Genomic DNA, 15,643 nt, shown 5'->3' on the forward strand with positions numbered 1-15,643 from the left:
CTTGCACTGCACACCGGGCAGCGCGAGCGATGTGAGCGAGTGCAGTAACAATTTGCCGCGGCCGCGGCCGGGACCACCCAGGCGGCGCGCACTGCTGAAGACATTAAATTATAACATTAAACAAGCCCATTTCGTATTTATTTCCACGCGCGATTATGTTTGCCAGTCGATACGTACGATTCGACGCGGCTGATATAATCGTATTGAAAAACCAATCTCACTCGCGGTGAGCCGCAGCGAGGGCGCACGGAGAGCATCCGTTCAATTCAATTGGGATCTCTTTGGAGGAGAAGAAAGGAAACAAGGTTTAATTGATAAGGGATTTTATTATTGGATTTGAGCAAGAAAAAATTAGTTTTTTGTGCTTAAACTTTGATAATTCTGTTTTCCTTTGCAATAATTATGAATTTTTGGTGAACAAATCAAAACTTTTGTGTTTGCCATTGCAAAACGGTAAAATATTAAATTCTGAAACTATAAAATGTTTTAATTTGCATATTTGGAGTCTTAATTCGTATCCAAAAGACAAAAACAATGCCAATCAACGTAAAACAGCAATAATTCATTGTTTTAAAAGAAATTTTCATAAAAAAATTAGTTTTTACTGAAAATTTCCGACATTTTATTGTATATTCTGCTATTGAGCGCTTACAACAATCAAAATAATTAAATAATACAAAATTAGTCTTGTCTTTTATCAGTTATAACTAGTGTAACACACATTACGTCAATATCTTGTTCATTACCTTAATTTCTCCCTAAATTTTCTACAATCTTCTTTTCTCTATTTTTATATATAACGTGTTGTGGTTTGTGCGCATCCCTAAAACTTTTTCCAATAAAACAGCTCAGCTTTCAGGCAATAATTCGCACGTGTTGCGGCAATATGCGAGACTCATCCTCTCTCCAAATTACATGTTAACAACGCCAACACGTTGCATTTGCGACGCAAAAAGCGCTGCCTGCGGCACGCCGCGCAATATCCTGTGGACAATCGGGCGTTATCTGTTGGCCGCTTTTTATCACTCCGCCAGATGCACGGAATGGCCGCGCCGAAATTCTTAATATTCGCCGCGCGGAGCGCGATATCAACCCGAGCAAACGGCCGAATCGTGTTCGGTTGCGTCGACAAAAAAAAACATTCCGAATGTTGTTTGTTCTACACGCTGCTCTGCTGCACCAGCAGAAAAAATATAATTAAGCTTTTTGGACGTCGGCCAAGAGCCAAATTCTTTTTTTTGCGCATTGTGAGAAACGAAAAACGAAAAAAATGTATTATAGGTATTTTATTAGTATTTCAGCTACGTAAAGTTATTAGTACGAGTAGTTTAAAGGTGGTTTAACTTCGCACTTGTAAATGTTGGTATTTAACGCGACATAAACATTGCAAATTGGAAGTCGCCGGACGGAGTGAACTTAACGAAGCGCGCTGTGTTTAAAAACGCGCGCCGCCGTAAAAGCAGAGCAATAAAACGGGAGTCGTCAAGTGTTTTTTTACGACAAACACAAACACCACCAAACGGAAGTGTAAGTGAATATCTACGTAGTCATAAAAAAAACAAGAAGAAGGAAACTCGAAGTTTTCCTGCAATTTCATCGCAGCCCTCTTTCCACGGCGGCCATCTTGTCATCATAAACTCGAAGCCATCCGTATTCGCGTCTAATTATCGGACATGTCTGCCTTACAAACGTCGAATTTGTCAAACGTGCTGAAGAGATCTTCATGCGAACGAAACGAGTCTGTTTGTAAGTGTATTCATTTACACGTCGCCGGTTATACGGTCATTAAGCATGCTGCCTCCGCTGCGCAGATAGGAGATGAGATACTTGTCATTCTAGATTAACATTCTCCACCGATACGTCTCTTTACTGTCGTTACTACTACTGGCAGTGCTATTAAGTATGGCGGCACCGCCTTTGCGACGAATAAAAAGACGTCGCTCGCACGTCGACGCGTTGCTTTTCGTTTTTTCGCCGCGTCGTGAACACATCGATCCGTCGGTAAAGAACTAAGTCACGAATGGGAATTGGGAATTGGCTTAAATTGAGTCGGATAAAAACGAATTTGATGTTTTCTTGAATTATCCGCGTCGCCATGTTGATGACCAGGCAGAAATGATGTTCGGAGAGCGTGAATCGATGAGTTGCAACTGAATGCTAATCGTTTCCAGCCTTTGGCTTCACTTGATGTTAATGAACCTATTAAGTCTTTATTATACCTTGCACATGCTTGATTTGCATCTGCAACATCATAACCAACAATTGTGTGTAATGTAAGAGATATAACCTTAAAATTAATAAGTTTATCAAGGTTTTTATTGTTTGGATGGAAATGTTTTTGAGTTTTTTGTGATATTTTTGATCCGGTTTCGTTACGGGGCTTTTGTACAGTTGGGTTTTGTGTGCATGTGAAAAGGGAACAACATAATTTACGGTATCAAGGGGGATGCGACCACAGGGCATGGCCGCGGTGCGCGCGTAGCGAACGCGAACATAATGGGCACGAACGGTCGAAAAAAGAGGAGGAAAGCGGCCTTAATAGCTTATTTATTCAAAACGTGAAAAATCCAAGATGGTTGCCTGCCCCAGAGGTAAATACACCGCATGTGAATGCTCAATATATTCGAAACGCAGCTTTTATTACCATCTCACGCTTTATTTTATTTTTTTGGACAATAAGTCGAAAAGTATGCAACCAAATACTCAACTATATTTGACAATTAGTTTTTTGATTGATCTACATGTTTATTATGCCTAATAACAACACAAATTGATATCTTGTTATAAATAACAGTTGCTTAATCAACAAATGCTAATTTAACAAACCACAAACCAATTTTAAAACATTTCTTAACCAATTTTTTGCCAAATTGTTACCTGTAACCAATATGGCGTAACGGTAGCGTTTCACTGCCCATTGACACCATTACAACTCGTTGTTAATATTTTTTATAATATAACAAGTTATTTTTATTGATATTTTGAGGTTACATTTATAATTTAGTATTTATCGTTGTCGTTCCATAACCTATAATTACGGCTGCTGTGTTTTTATTTGTAATTACTTGAACTCTTTGCAGTCTCGGCAAAACGATTTTATGTGCACGTATGCATTAAGAGTAATTAGTGTATCGTGTCAATAACCGTCAGTCATTTTAGCACCTCGCACCTGCTTTGCTTTTTAATTATATCGCGAATAATTCAATTTCGTTTCGCACGCATGGGACGGCCATAAAAGTGAAAATACCATCGTGTCATGAGCGTCAACTTCAGTAAGCAGCCGAGTTATAAATATTGATTGTTATTATTAACCACAAGCAGTTAAATTCGCCAGTGAAACGGAAAAAATGACATAAATTTTGAGTTTGCGTGTAAAATTTCATATTGCGCATGCGCATTACATTCATAATCAAGTTTTAAGCATTTAAAATTAATTTCAAAAGTTTTTGGGTTTAAAATCACTTTTAACCGATCTTACTGCTAAGATATATAAATAATTGTTGTTTATTATAAGAAGAAGTGATTTTATAATAATTTAAGTGGGGGCAAAACTAAACCACGTGTGAAATTTCATATTACGCATGCGCGTTGTTGTCATAACCTAACTTTTGAGCATTTTTAATGAATTCCAATAAATTTTTCAGTTTAAAATGACTTTTAACCTTTATTACTCCTAAGATATCTAAATATTTGGACGTTTTTGATAAGAAGTGACTTTATAACAGTTTAGCTTCTTTTGTGACGCCGGTGAAAATAAAAAATGGTCCCGATGCGGCGTTTGTCTGTCGGAACATTATGAATCCAAACCCGACGCAGTCCGATAACATCAGATAGGTGTTTGATGTTTGGAATGTATCGTTTAGTAGGCATTATTATCCTTATCAGCGAGGGCATAAATACCCGGCACCCCATTGTGATTCCACCGCGACCACCCACGCAACCATCGCAACACAATCGACAAAAGAAACTCAAAAATTGAATTAATTGAACTATTTAACCTAATTTACTAAGGTAATTCTTAAGTTACAAACACAACCCTTATGTTATTATATTATTTCAATTCTCAACTCCTCTTCGCTTTGTTTGTGTAGGTATATGATGTTATAGAAGAAGGTAGATGGTATCGAAATGATACAACATAACTGCAAACGTCATCACTTGTCAAAGCGATACGCTCGCAACACAATGACTTATGTATTATGCATGAGGCGAAAATATTGTTCGATTGCGGCGTGTGGTATGGCAATATCAACAAACGAAATCTGTCTCAGCACGTCGCTTGCCGGCACACACACCAATGCCATCATTCCGATCACTGTAATTTCGATCGCGCCCGTCCAATTGTGTGCGCATCAAAAAAACTGGCAACGCATCGACGTTCGACGCCGGGCTGTGGAGGTAAGGATATCGGATATGAAATGGCATCATCTGCGCCGACATTGTGTACAAGGCGTATAATTGTATGGCATGTAGGGAGGTTTTTTTTTCGTGTTTTCATCATCGGCATTGATACATTTGATGCAGTTGATGCCTACATGATGCGGTTTAGATTTAGATAATGCCGGAGACATTTAAAAACTTGTTCGGCAATTTGTCCTGCTGCGATGTGATTCTGAGTTGATTGCATTGTATTAGTTTTCGGTTAGGATAAGTGATGGCAGCACAATGTGCATTTGCAAATTTAATTTTTTGTTGTTTATTTTGTTTATAACTCGAGAATTGGTGGGTAGATTTTTATGATTTTTGATTTATGGATTTATCAGTGCCTAAACTCTCAGAAAAACTATAAAAACCTCAAAAAATGTTCTTAAAAACATCATTAAAAGAAGAAAATTGATTTTCTTTTCTTTTATGTCTATTTTGACAATATTTATTTATTAATAACGAGGCACAAAATTTATAAAATTTTTAATTTTTTTGAGTTATCAGTACCCAAACTAACAGAAAAACTATAAAAACATAGAAAAATACTCAAAAAAACATAATTTAAAGCAGAAAATCACTTTTCGCCTTGATTTTCTCTCATTTAACACAATATTTATTGATAAACTTTTAAAAAACCTTGCCCAGACGGTAGTTTACACAAAAATTAAAATTTTCTCTGCGTTAACTTGGTTAAATTGACGCTAAATTACCACCACGTTGCGCATTTATTAAACGATGTTTCGTGCGGCTTGTACTCGCACGAAAACTCAATAAAACTCGTACGGTTTCCAAGCGTTTTATTACAGAGCGCGCAGCAACGTGCGCGCCAAACTTTATAACATAATATTAGCCGAAATTATCAAAGCTAATGCACGTTATTCGGGCATAATCATCGCACACATCGCAAATGTTTTATGCGTTCCCGAATTATATCTCATCATAATCAAAGCAAAAAGCAACTTTTACTTCATATTTCATAAATAGCTCAACATAAATCAAGAAATAAATCATCAATTTTAGTTATTTTCGACTTGTTAACATAATTATTTTGTTTCTAGGCTTTGATATCTTGATGAAGAAGGCTACGTATTCTCTCATCAAACAAAAAAGATTGAAATCTTGAGTTTTTAATAACTACATCTTGCTTTCCATCTTGGGACGTTGTTTTTGGTTGGTTAAAGGTTGCATCATACACAACGGAGGATCATCATGTCTTCAGTGTATACTTAACAAAAAAATATCTTGGGTGCTATTAAAAAGCAGACCAATAATAAGACCACAACCGAGGCAGACGCAGACATGACCGTAATTATCGGTTCCACAGTGCAACAAAATCTTATTTTAGATACATTTTTTTCATTTTCTGTCGGTGTGGCTGTTTGGATGAAGATTTGAAGATTTTCTAACGTTCACACTTTGCGGCGTGACGCCATGATGCAGACCGATTGATTACATCGCGTTTCTGCGCGAAGAACGTGTTCTTGGCAGCACGACGTTTATATTTAGTTATAAAGTGGGCTGTGGGCAACATCACACCATAGATTGTGCGGTCGGCGAGAGCGTTAATGTAGTCATAAAATTATAGGAAATCCGCGTGCGCTTGCGAAGATCTCCGCCGTGTTTTCTTTTCTTCTAGCGTAGAGCGTAAATTACACCTTACAAAATGGCGGAAATGCAAGTAAATTGATCTTTTATGTTGTGATGAATAGACGCAAATTAATCTATAACTTCGAATAGTTTTTAATGGAGATATTTATGCATTTATTCCGGATTTTTCTAAATTCAATTTTCTCGCTGGCCTTTTGTTCGATAAAGCGCTTCGAACATTAGCGGCGGACACCATCTTCTCGTTCGCGCGGCCGTGCTTTTGATTAATACGTTTTCGTGTAACGCCTCTTTAAAAAGCGGCCCCACGACCCGGGAATAATAAACCATCGCCCGATGGTCGTGCCTGCGCCATCATCATCGCAACAACAACAACAACAACAACAACAGCATAACCGAGCCACGCTAATCTACGATACTGTATACGCTGCAGCATGTGAAATTTAAAAGAGACTTGGACAAAAAATGTATTCTCGACTGCGTACAACAGCACAAACACGATACAAGTTTATACGTACATTCAGAGTGCAGAGACTGTCCGGCATCGAAGATGAACGTGTTTAATAATGTTTTCCTTTCAGAGCACGCTGCATACAAAGCCACAAAGAGATGTAAGTAATACGAGAAGAAGAGTGGTTAGAGGTTGGTAGATAGATGTAGTGTGCAAGTGCTGTAATTAAAATTGAATTTGTGAAATTGTGTTTTACAAATTGTTTCTTTTTATTGTTGGCGATTCATTACCGACGCTTGTCCATCTGCTCTTGGCTAACCATCCGTGCTTCCATGTTTTGAACATGAAAATTACGTTTTGCACATATTCAATCAACAAACTATTTATGGTGTAATCTCTTTTTATTTTGTCACGTTATAGAAAGGTGGTGATTATATCTAGCAACAAGAAATGTCAAAATACAGTAGAATCTTGATAACTCGAACCTTGTTAAGTCGTAATCCTCAGTAAATCGAAAAGATATGCTATTCCCTTCCGCCGAACCCCGAACGACGCAGTAACTCGAATTTTTTAGACTCAGTAACTCGAGCAATAAGTTATTTCCCTGTGAGGCATTACTCGTACATTTTAATACTCAGTACCTCGAACTGCAAATTCCTACCTCAGTAAGTCGAAGTTCATAAAATAAATAAATGTTCTATGAAATTCTGCCTTTTTATGTCGAAATTTGATGAGTTAACTCTTCATATCTCGAAATTCTTGTTAAGTCGAAAACTTGCTATCTCGAATTTTTTTTGGTTTCCCTTGACATTCGAGTTATCAAGATTCTACTGTATTGGGATTTTACGTGGATTGGCATCTGTTTAATCTTTTGTAAGTTGGTTATAAACTCAATTACTCTTGTAAAAATGCCGGTAAATATTTCCTGAAGCCTAAATATGAACTCCGCGTCGCTCAGTTGTATTCACTTGTGTTATGTTTAAATGATTTTGTAGTAATTACTGGTGCATCCCAACAAATTAGCTGAAAAATCGTGGTTAAGTTATAGAAATTTGCATTTCAATTTGTAGGGATGTTGGAATCATAATTACAACAATATTTCAAATGTTACCATCGATGTCATGTCTTTAAAAAATATTCTAGGTCATAATTGATAGAAATTAAAATATTTTTCGTCGTTACACAGAGAAATTAATATAAATCAACTAAATTATACAAATTTCATCGTTATACGGAGTTAATCGTTGAATTAATGAATTTTAAAACAATGTCTAGTTGTGTTTTTGAGTAAAATTACGCTCAGCATGTTATTTATTTAAAAATAATTCTTTGTTTTGACGTTAGATGTGGCTGCAATGCACTTATTTGCATTAAATTCGGATTGAGTTTCTCGCAGCAGTCAGGTCAAAACATCGTATCAGTTCATTTTTTTGTTTGGAGTAGTGTGTGCACATCTAGTCAGGTAGAGACAACAGATGACATGCAACGAATTGGTTTTTATTATCAGCGAGGCAAAGCATCAAGGTAAATTTACATACTGCACAAAAATAAACTGTATTGTCTCTTTAAATAAGTATTACTTTGCCATTTGCTCTTAAAACATCAATACCTATATCAAAATAAAACATTCGGATTTAGGTAGTCCTATTAAACAACTATAAATTTTTATTTCAATTTTTAAATTTAAATATTTGACTGAAATAAAGTTTCTCGTCAAATCTAATAACGTTTTTGTACGTTTTGTTTTCAAAAATGTGTGTAGATGTGTTTTCTTCCATTTTTCTTATTAATATTGCTTGAGTGCTTCATGCGTGATTTGAAATCAAACAGCGTTTGTTTTGAATCTTTGCAAAACTGATTTATTATTTAAGTTAAAGTAGAAAATAATTATTCATTTCACGTATCACATTTAGAACATTGTAAATCAAAAAGATCCCAAAAGAACTAAAACTTTTGACGTGCTGTTTACAAATGCAAAGGACGAATACAAAAAATACGAAAATGATGACTTACAAAACATTCTGGGAACGATTTGTGAAGAAAAAACGATTTTGAATGCTGAAAGTTAAAAATTTATGTGAATTTTAGCCTTAAACCAAAAAAAACCTTTTTATTTTTAAATCCCAAACACAAAAAAAGTTCTCACGCTCTAGTTACTCATTTTATTATTCCAATCAAACAAAACCAACCTAATTATATTATCTAGTCCATTTTATTCCAGTATAACTTAGCTAAATTGTCGTTTGTGCCCGCGCATATCCTAATAGAATAGAATAGTTTGCTCTGCACCCCCAGCTCATAACTCAGCATTAGGGCCCATTTACAAACCTCAAGTGGTTGGTATTTATTATAATATTGTGCTAATAATAACGCGTTACATCTCCACACACACATACACATACACCATGAGCAAAGCAATAGCAGGCAACTTACAAGCGAAGAGGAAGAGGAGAGAAAAACGCATGCGATAACAAAGGGTTGCGCTGGTTGCGGAGAAGCGCTGGAATTGCCCTCGAAGCAAACATCATAAAACACCCTTATCACATTCGGACGCGAGTGCGCATTCATTAGCCAACTATTATAAAATATTCAAAAGGTTTTCGGGTGCTTCAGAGACAAGCAGTGTGTTTATACACACACTTGGATAAGGGTTGTTATATCATTGAATTATTACAACACAATTTTGTATATTACGGTAAATATTAAATTTATATTAAGTAAATTTAGGTTATGATCAAAAGTTATAGGTACTTATTGTATTAATTGCTTAAAAACTCAAATTTAAGATTAAAAATTGAAGTTTTAGTTCAAAATTATGATTTTCTACTTATTACAGTCTTTAGAATACTGATAAAAAGTGTATTTGGTACAAATTTAATGTAGTTTTGTAAGAAATTGTAGATATTGCATTTTAAATGTGCTTAATTGCTTAAAAACGCAGATTTGAGCATAAAAATCGATGTTTTACTTCAAAAAACGTGAAATTTTAGGAGTTTTACTTTTTATTTGACGTTTATAAATTTAATTTAAAGTATTTTCTAAATTACAGCAACTATCTTGTAAAAATTTAAGTAAAATGCATTGATTTTTAACAATTTTGTGGTTTTTTTGTTTATATTTATATTGTTTAAGATCAAAAGTTATATTACTGCATAGATTTCAATAGGTTATGTTTACTCAGCTTGTACATAAAATTTTGAGGTTATATTAGCTATACTAATCTATTTATTTGTTAGATTATAAAAGCCAAACCCAAATAAACATAATAAATCACACAATTATAACAAAACCGTGTTTAACTTAAGTTTAGTTGACTTAGTGACTTTGTAACTCTCTTTAGTTACCTACACCTTGTCAAAAATGTGTAATATTTGTTCTGGTGTCTTCTTGGATTGATGAATGAACAATCTGCTTGTTAGTGCGACAGCAGATGATCTCAATGCAGCCCAGAATTGAATTCCATTCAACAAGCTCACTTGTAAGCTAAAAGTTTGTTCCATTGTTTTGTTGCATAGCACCTTCGTTGAAGGCGAAGAAGAAGAGCGCGTGTGTGCAAAGAAGGTGTTCTCGTTGTTGGCGCACTGTTTGCACCGTAAATTATTATTGTTTGTTGGGCGTCGGACGCCCAAGAAAGACGAGCGCACGTGCGTCGCGCCGTTACACATTCGTTTTGAATGGACGGACACGTTGTGTGCATTGTTGCATTCTGGCTGCGTTTGTTTGTTTGGTGCTGTGGCATTGACGGCGCATTGTGCGCCGGCTACCACCTTTACACGCGTCGCGCTTTTGTCCCCGGCACGGGAGAGGAGAAAATATGCGCTAATTGTATGGAAAGTGCGCATGCATCGGAGACACGCGCCATCTGCAAACAGAAATATTTCCAGTCGAGTTTTAGGAAAGCATAAATGTAAAAATAAGAAAATTTTCTTGAAAAGACTAAAAATGAGGTTATAGGTTATTTCAAGTGACAGCTGTCAATTGTCAACTGTCAAGCAAATGTCAAATGACATTTTCTTGACTCTAACACTACTATTTATTTAATTTTTTTGCAATTTTTTACAGAAAAAATTGAATAAAATTAAAAATCAGTTTTTTAAGGTTATAAATAGCGTAACTTTGTTTTATTACATATACAGATATTGAATCCGTATAGATTGCCTCGATTGCCCCGTTAATAAACCGTAAATTATCGAAATAAATTACCCACACACATACACAGCGTGCACGAATAAAGTGTAACCATAAATCAAGCGCGAGATGTGCAAGGCGTGTTGATAAAACAGGAACACTGCTTCTTTGCTCTTATTCCGCGCATCTTTTCGTTTCGTTTCGTTTCAATTACGACACGCCGCGATTCAGCTCGCTCCAGAATATTGCGATTGCGCTATTCTAAAATATACAGTATGTTCCTCACACAATCAAGTTGAAAACATCCCAGAATGCAACACTAACGTAATTATAATTGCAACTGACAGTATAATAAACTTAATCAAGAAATAGCTGATACTTCAGTGTTTAAAGCTAGTGAGATAGTTAGATAGTTAGATAATAACCTAACAAATCAACTCGTGACGGAATAAAATGTAATAAAATGAAATATGGCCGGTGATTATTGTTTCGCGTTAATAACAGTAATTTCCAGCGAGTATTAAATAAGTTATAAATATTAAAACACGATTGTAATCTGCCATGCTTCTATTTACGATGAAAATCTGAGGTTACGTTAGGTTAGGTTAAAGTCGCATAAATAAATTAACCAAGTTGTACATTGTGTGACCTGTAATTAAAATTTAAGTGCCGATCATAAAATTCAGTCGCATCTTATTAATTATACATTCATACCTTATACAATGTATAAATCCCCGAGGGCTAATAAACAAATTCTTATTCAGATGGAGACTTGATAAACTTGAATCGGACTTGAATTGATAAATGCCGTTTGCAGTTAAAACAAATATGTATGGGTAATTATTCGGGACGTTTCGAAAATCGGCCATAAATTGTTTTAATTGCGACTTTTGCTTGTTTCTTTACCATCCAACTGAAATATAAATAATGTTTGGGACCGGTGCACAGCTGCGTGCATCGTGATCGTCCATTGTTTTTTTGAGGGTCTAATTTAGGTTGTGGTCTATTCCCTTTGTCAAAATATTGGAGAATAAGAGGAGGTCGCGACCAATCGCCGTGGGCACCCATTTTTGTGGGTTTTATATTTTCAAACAACAAAGAAATGACCTATCATTAAGTAAATTTAAAATTTCCAACTGAGACAGCAGTTTTGGTTATGTTTTAATGACGATGTATATTGAGTTGCCTAATTTATATTTATATTTAGTGCGTTTTGTAATAAAATTGAGTACAAGTGAGTAGTTATTGGAATATAAAATAAAAATTCACTTGCATTCATCTCCATTAGGCATTCGTGCGTTGTTTATAATAACAATTACCTAATCGTTACCTTTTAAGCACCTAGCAGAAAAATGGCCGTGATGCGCGCTCGCTTTCAACTCCGCCGCACTGCGGCGGTAATAAAAGGAGTTAATCTTTGGCGAAATCGTACGATTCATCGTCATATGGCATTTAGTCATTCGGATTGATATTGCGACGGCGGCGCTCACTTAAAAGCCGATAAAACCTAATTGAATCTTTACTAAACAAACAGCACGGCTGCATTCCGAGTGAAATTGAGAAACAATAAAAACTAACGGCGTTTGTTGGAAATAGACACAAATAGCAACAAATTGTGGCGTGTGGAATGCTCACGGCTTTCCAGTGTGTTAAATTATTCGGAATTTTAATGTGCGCAACGAGTTAAGTGTCTAAATATCTATCGTAAACGTAAAACGTCTTCAATAAAATATTAAACACTTTTTGATTGATGTTATAATCACACACGATAATCAGTGTTGCCAGACATATGTAAATGTCATGTTGCATCTCTTCGAAAATTTCACAAAACCATCAAATTCTTAATTTGAAAGTTGCCCGAGTTGTGATTGATGTCTTATTGTCTGAAAGCTGAAATTTTTGAACCCATTTAGCAAAGAATCAATCAATCTTGAGTCTTGTGTGTGTTTTGATGGTTTCTGATGGGTTTTTAGGTATAATGCGCAAGGTTATGAAAGCGAGGCCGCGGTGTGCACAGAAAGGACATCTCTGGACATTTATTCCGGTGCTGACAGTGCGCGGAGGTGGGTGAGAGTGGTGCCCGAAAATGCCACACAACTTGACGCTGCGGGGCGCAGCGCTCACAAATTTCGGCCTTTTGAGCCGCTCGTGTTCGGACACGGGGCGGCACGGCGCTCTCAAGGAAAATGGAAAACGCTTTAATGCGGACATTTACATGATATACAGGTGAGGCGCAGTCACAACACACGTCGGGCGACCAAAGGACACAAATTGAATAGATGTAGATACAATTTGGATGGAGTGAAAGAAGCGCTTGGATTTCTCTTTTTTTTTTGGAGACAGAATCACAGAATCTATATTATCTATGTTAGGATATTAATAAATCATGAATAGATAGATATTTTATTATGTTTTTTGAGTTTTTGTATTTGTTTTGGTCCGAAATAGCAGAATAATTAATAAAATATAGAAAAATTTGCGAAAAAAAAGTTTGGAGAACAAAAAATAGCTTTTAGATAAGGTTATGTACTTTGACATACCGAATATAGGCAACCAATATTACACAAATTCTAATTTTACGAAAAACATTGACAAAACAAAATTTATTTTACAAAAATAACAAAACTAAAGTAAATTTAGGCAATAATTAATTTAAGATAATATTTTATATTTTCCGGAATTGTATTTAATTGTAAATAAAAAGTTAAATCAATTAACATGTCGACGTCACTGGCCGAAAGCGAAAAAAACCCGATCGGTGCGCATAAAGTAAACGAATCAATTGATGGCTTTCAATAAAATGCATGCCTGGAAGTGCTCGAAGTAAGTGCGAGAGTGTAATCGAGTGAAGTTGAGCGCCGAGATGGTTAATTATCGTTGCTATAGAAACGAAGTAATGGCCGCCCCGGCCTGGATGGTGCGCTAATCGTCGCTCGCACGTCGGAATGCGAATAAAAATAGTGCGCGTACATATTTATTTGAGCCGCTCATTGCATCAATTCCGAGAAAAACTAATATGGCCACCGGTTGATTGGACGGGCGATAAAGTCACCGAGGGCAAAACGAAGAATAAAATCATCGATTATATTGGCTCGTAAAAAAGCGCGCGCGCACACCGCCAAAGCAGCGCGACGAAAAAATATAAATAAAACGCGCGCAGCGCCAAAGAAACGAGATAGTATGAAAAGTCGAAAAAAAATAAAACGTAAAGCTTAATGTTGAATGCTCCACGAAGTGGATGGCGATGCCTGCGTCCTTCGGCCGGCGTTACCGGCTTGATATAGGTATAAAAGTGAATAATTTACGGCACGGTCAGCGCTTAATAGCTTTAATTAAAAAGTCTCATCGCTTGCGACATTCGTGGCGCGGCGGCCGGTTTTCGGTCCCAACGAATTGACAATTTGTCTCGGCGACCACGACCACTTCTTGTACGCCGCGGCAGCGGCCACTCAGGTTCTTCATTTCGTGGTATCGCGCGCGCGGCGGCCTTTTTGTTTCACCACTCGGAGGACTCGGGATGTCATCGCTTAACTTAAGCCGCTTTTTTTTCTCTTCTTTTTTTTCACCGTCGCTGAGACCTGAGACAAAACGTTTTTTACGGCAGCCAATGAGTAAACAACACCCGGCGATAAAACCTCACCCCGATATCGGATTCACTCAATTTATAAGTGCTTGAAATTTGTGCTTCCCATATTTTCACTCGAGATGCCGCGCGGCGACGATTCGGGCGCGAGATAAGGCGAATTTCGAATGTTTTCAGCGGCTGCGGGACAAAATGGATGCGCCACGCTTACCGGCGAACATGTGAAGGGAAATAAAACAAAAATCCAACACGAATGGATGCGTTGGTGATGGTAATGGCAACGATTTGGTAAACACGTTCGCCGTTTTGCATATAAACAATTGATCCAGACCCAGACCCGCGGACCACACAGGCAACCAGACACTCATCGGGCATTGTCTTCCACATTTTATTTCTTGCACCAGCAAGAAGACAAATAAAACAATAGACAATCAATGAGATAAATAACAGTTGACAACATAACAAGGGACTTCTCAGATGAATAAAATAAAACAAATTCATTAATATTTTAAAATATTGTTTATTTATATGCAAAATGACATTTAACGTTGTCAATATGTGTTATTTGCTAGTTTAACCTATAAAAATCAGTGTTCTAACCTATAAAATATAAAATTTACTATTAATAATAAATATTGAAGTAAAATAGGAAATGACAACTTAACAACAGACTTCTTAGAGGCGAAAAACGTATAATAAATTTATTAAAATCATAAAATAGCAGTGAAAACTGTCAAAACATTTATAATTTTCACGGAAAGATGGCGTTAGATGTCAGAAAATGTGAAAATTAATGATTTAACCTATAAAGTCTCAAATTTACTATAAATTCGTTGAAAATATGACAATAAACTTGTTTTACAAGCAAAAACTGTAAAAACTTTACTTATTTTATAGCTAGATGGCGTTACTAGATGTTTTAACATGTTACTTGCTAGTTTAATCTATAATAACTCCTATTTAACCCCAAAAACTAAAAATTTCCTGCTACATCGATTGTTTTACGATATTGTTTATATTATTGCCGGTATATCATGCTATGACATTAACTATGCATCAAACGAGCACTTAGAACGCATTAGCGTCTCCACTGTTGATTGACACTCGGTGCAATTTGCGATAATACGTTTATGCAAAGTAGCGACCGTGCATGTATCATTACCGCACTCTAATTGCGCCCGCGCGCCTCCATTTGCTTCTATTTGCATGTACACACAGCAGACACAAAACACATCATTTGATTCGCATTGTACAAAAGACTCGCATGCTCCATGTTTTTTGATGTGCGTTTATTACAATTGTTCGGCTGCCCGGCGTCGGTTATTATTGCGAGCATACTTACACTTTTCTCCGATGCTGCGGTCTTGTCCCTTCACTCACTCATTCGGCCCGACGTTGTCTTGTCTTGTCAAGGCGAGTCAACTCCGCAACTCCTTCCGCAGCGATCAAAA

At 36.4% G+C, this 15,643-nt stretch overlaps 1 long non-coding RNA gene across 2 annotated transcripts; it reads left to right on the forward strand.

The window, feature by feature from the left end:
- The first annotated feature begins 7,922 nt into the window (after positions 1-7,922).
- LOC135798426 (uncharacterized) lies at positions 7,923-15,063 on the forward strand. 2 transcript variants are annotated; one of them, XR_010549703.1, is made up of 3 exons: positions 7,923-8,005; positions 12,583-12,835; positions 14,370-15,063. It is a non-coding gene; the product is annotated as an uncharacterized lncRNA (long non-coding RNA). The 2 variants fall into 2 exon arrangements; XR_010549702.1 differs by lacking the exon at positions 7,923-8,005 and having other exon boundaries at positions 12,067-12,835.
- The last annotated feature ends 580 nt before the right edge of the window (positions 15,064-15,643 follow it).

The sequence above is a fragment of the Atheta coriaria genome, unplaced genomic scaffold (assembly GCF_025399875.1).
Source record: "Atheta coriaria isolate IRGN ID8LTWV9N9 unplaced genomic scaffold, Caltech_Dcor_3.1 hic_scaffold_9_pilon, whole genome shotgun sequence".
NCBI lineage: Eukaryota > Metazoa > Arthropoda > Insecta > Coleoptera > Staphylinidae > Dalotia > Dalotia coriaria.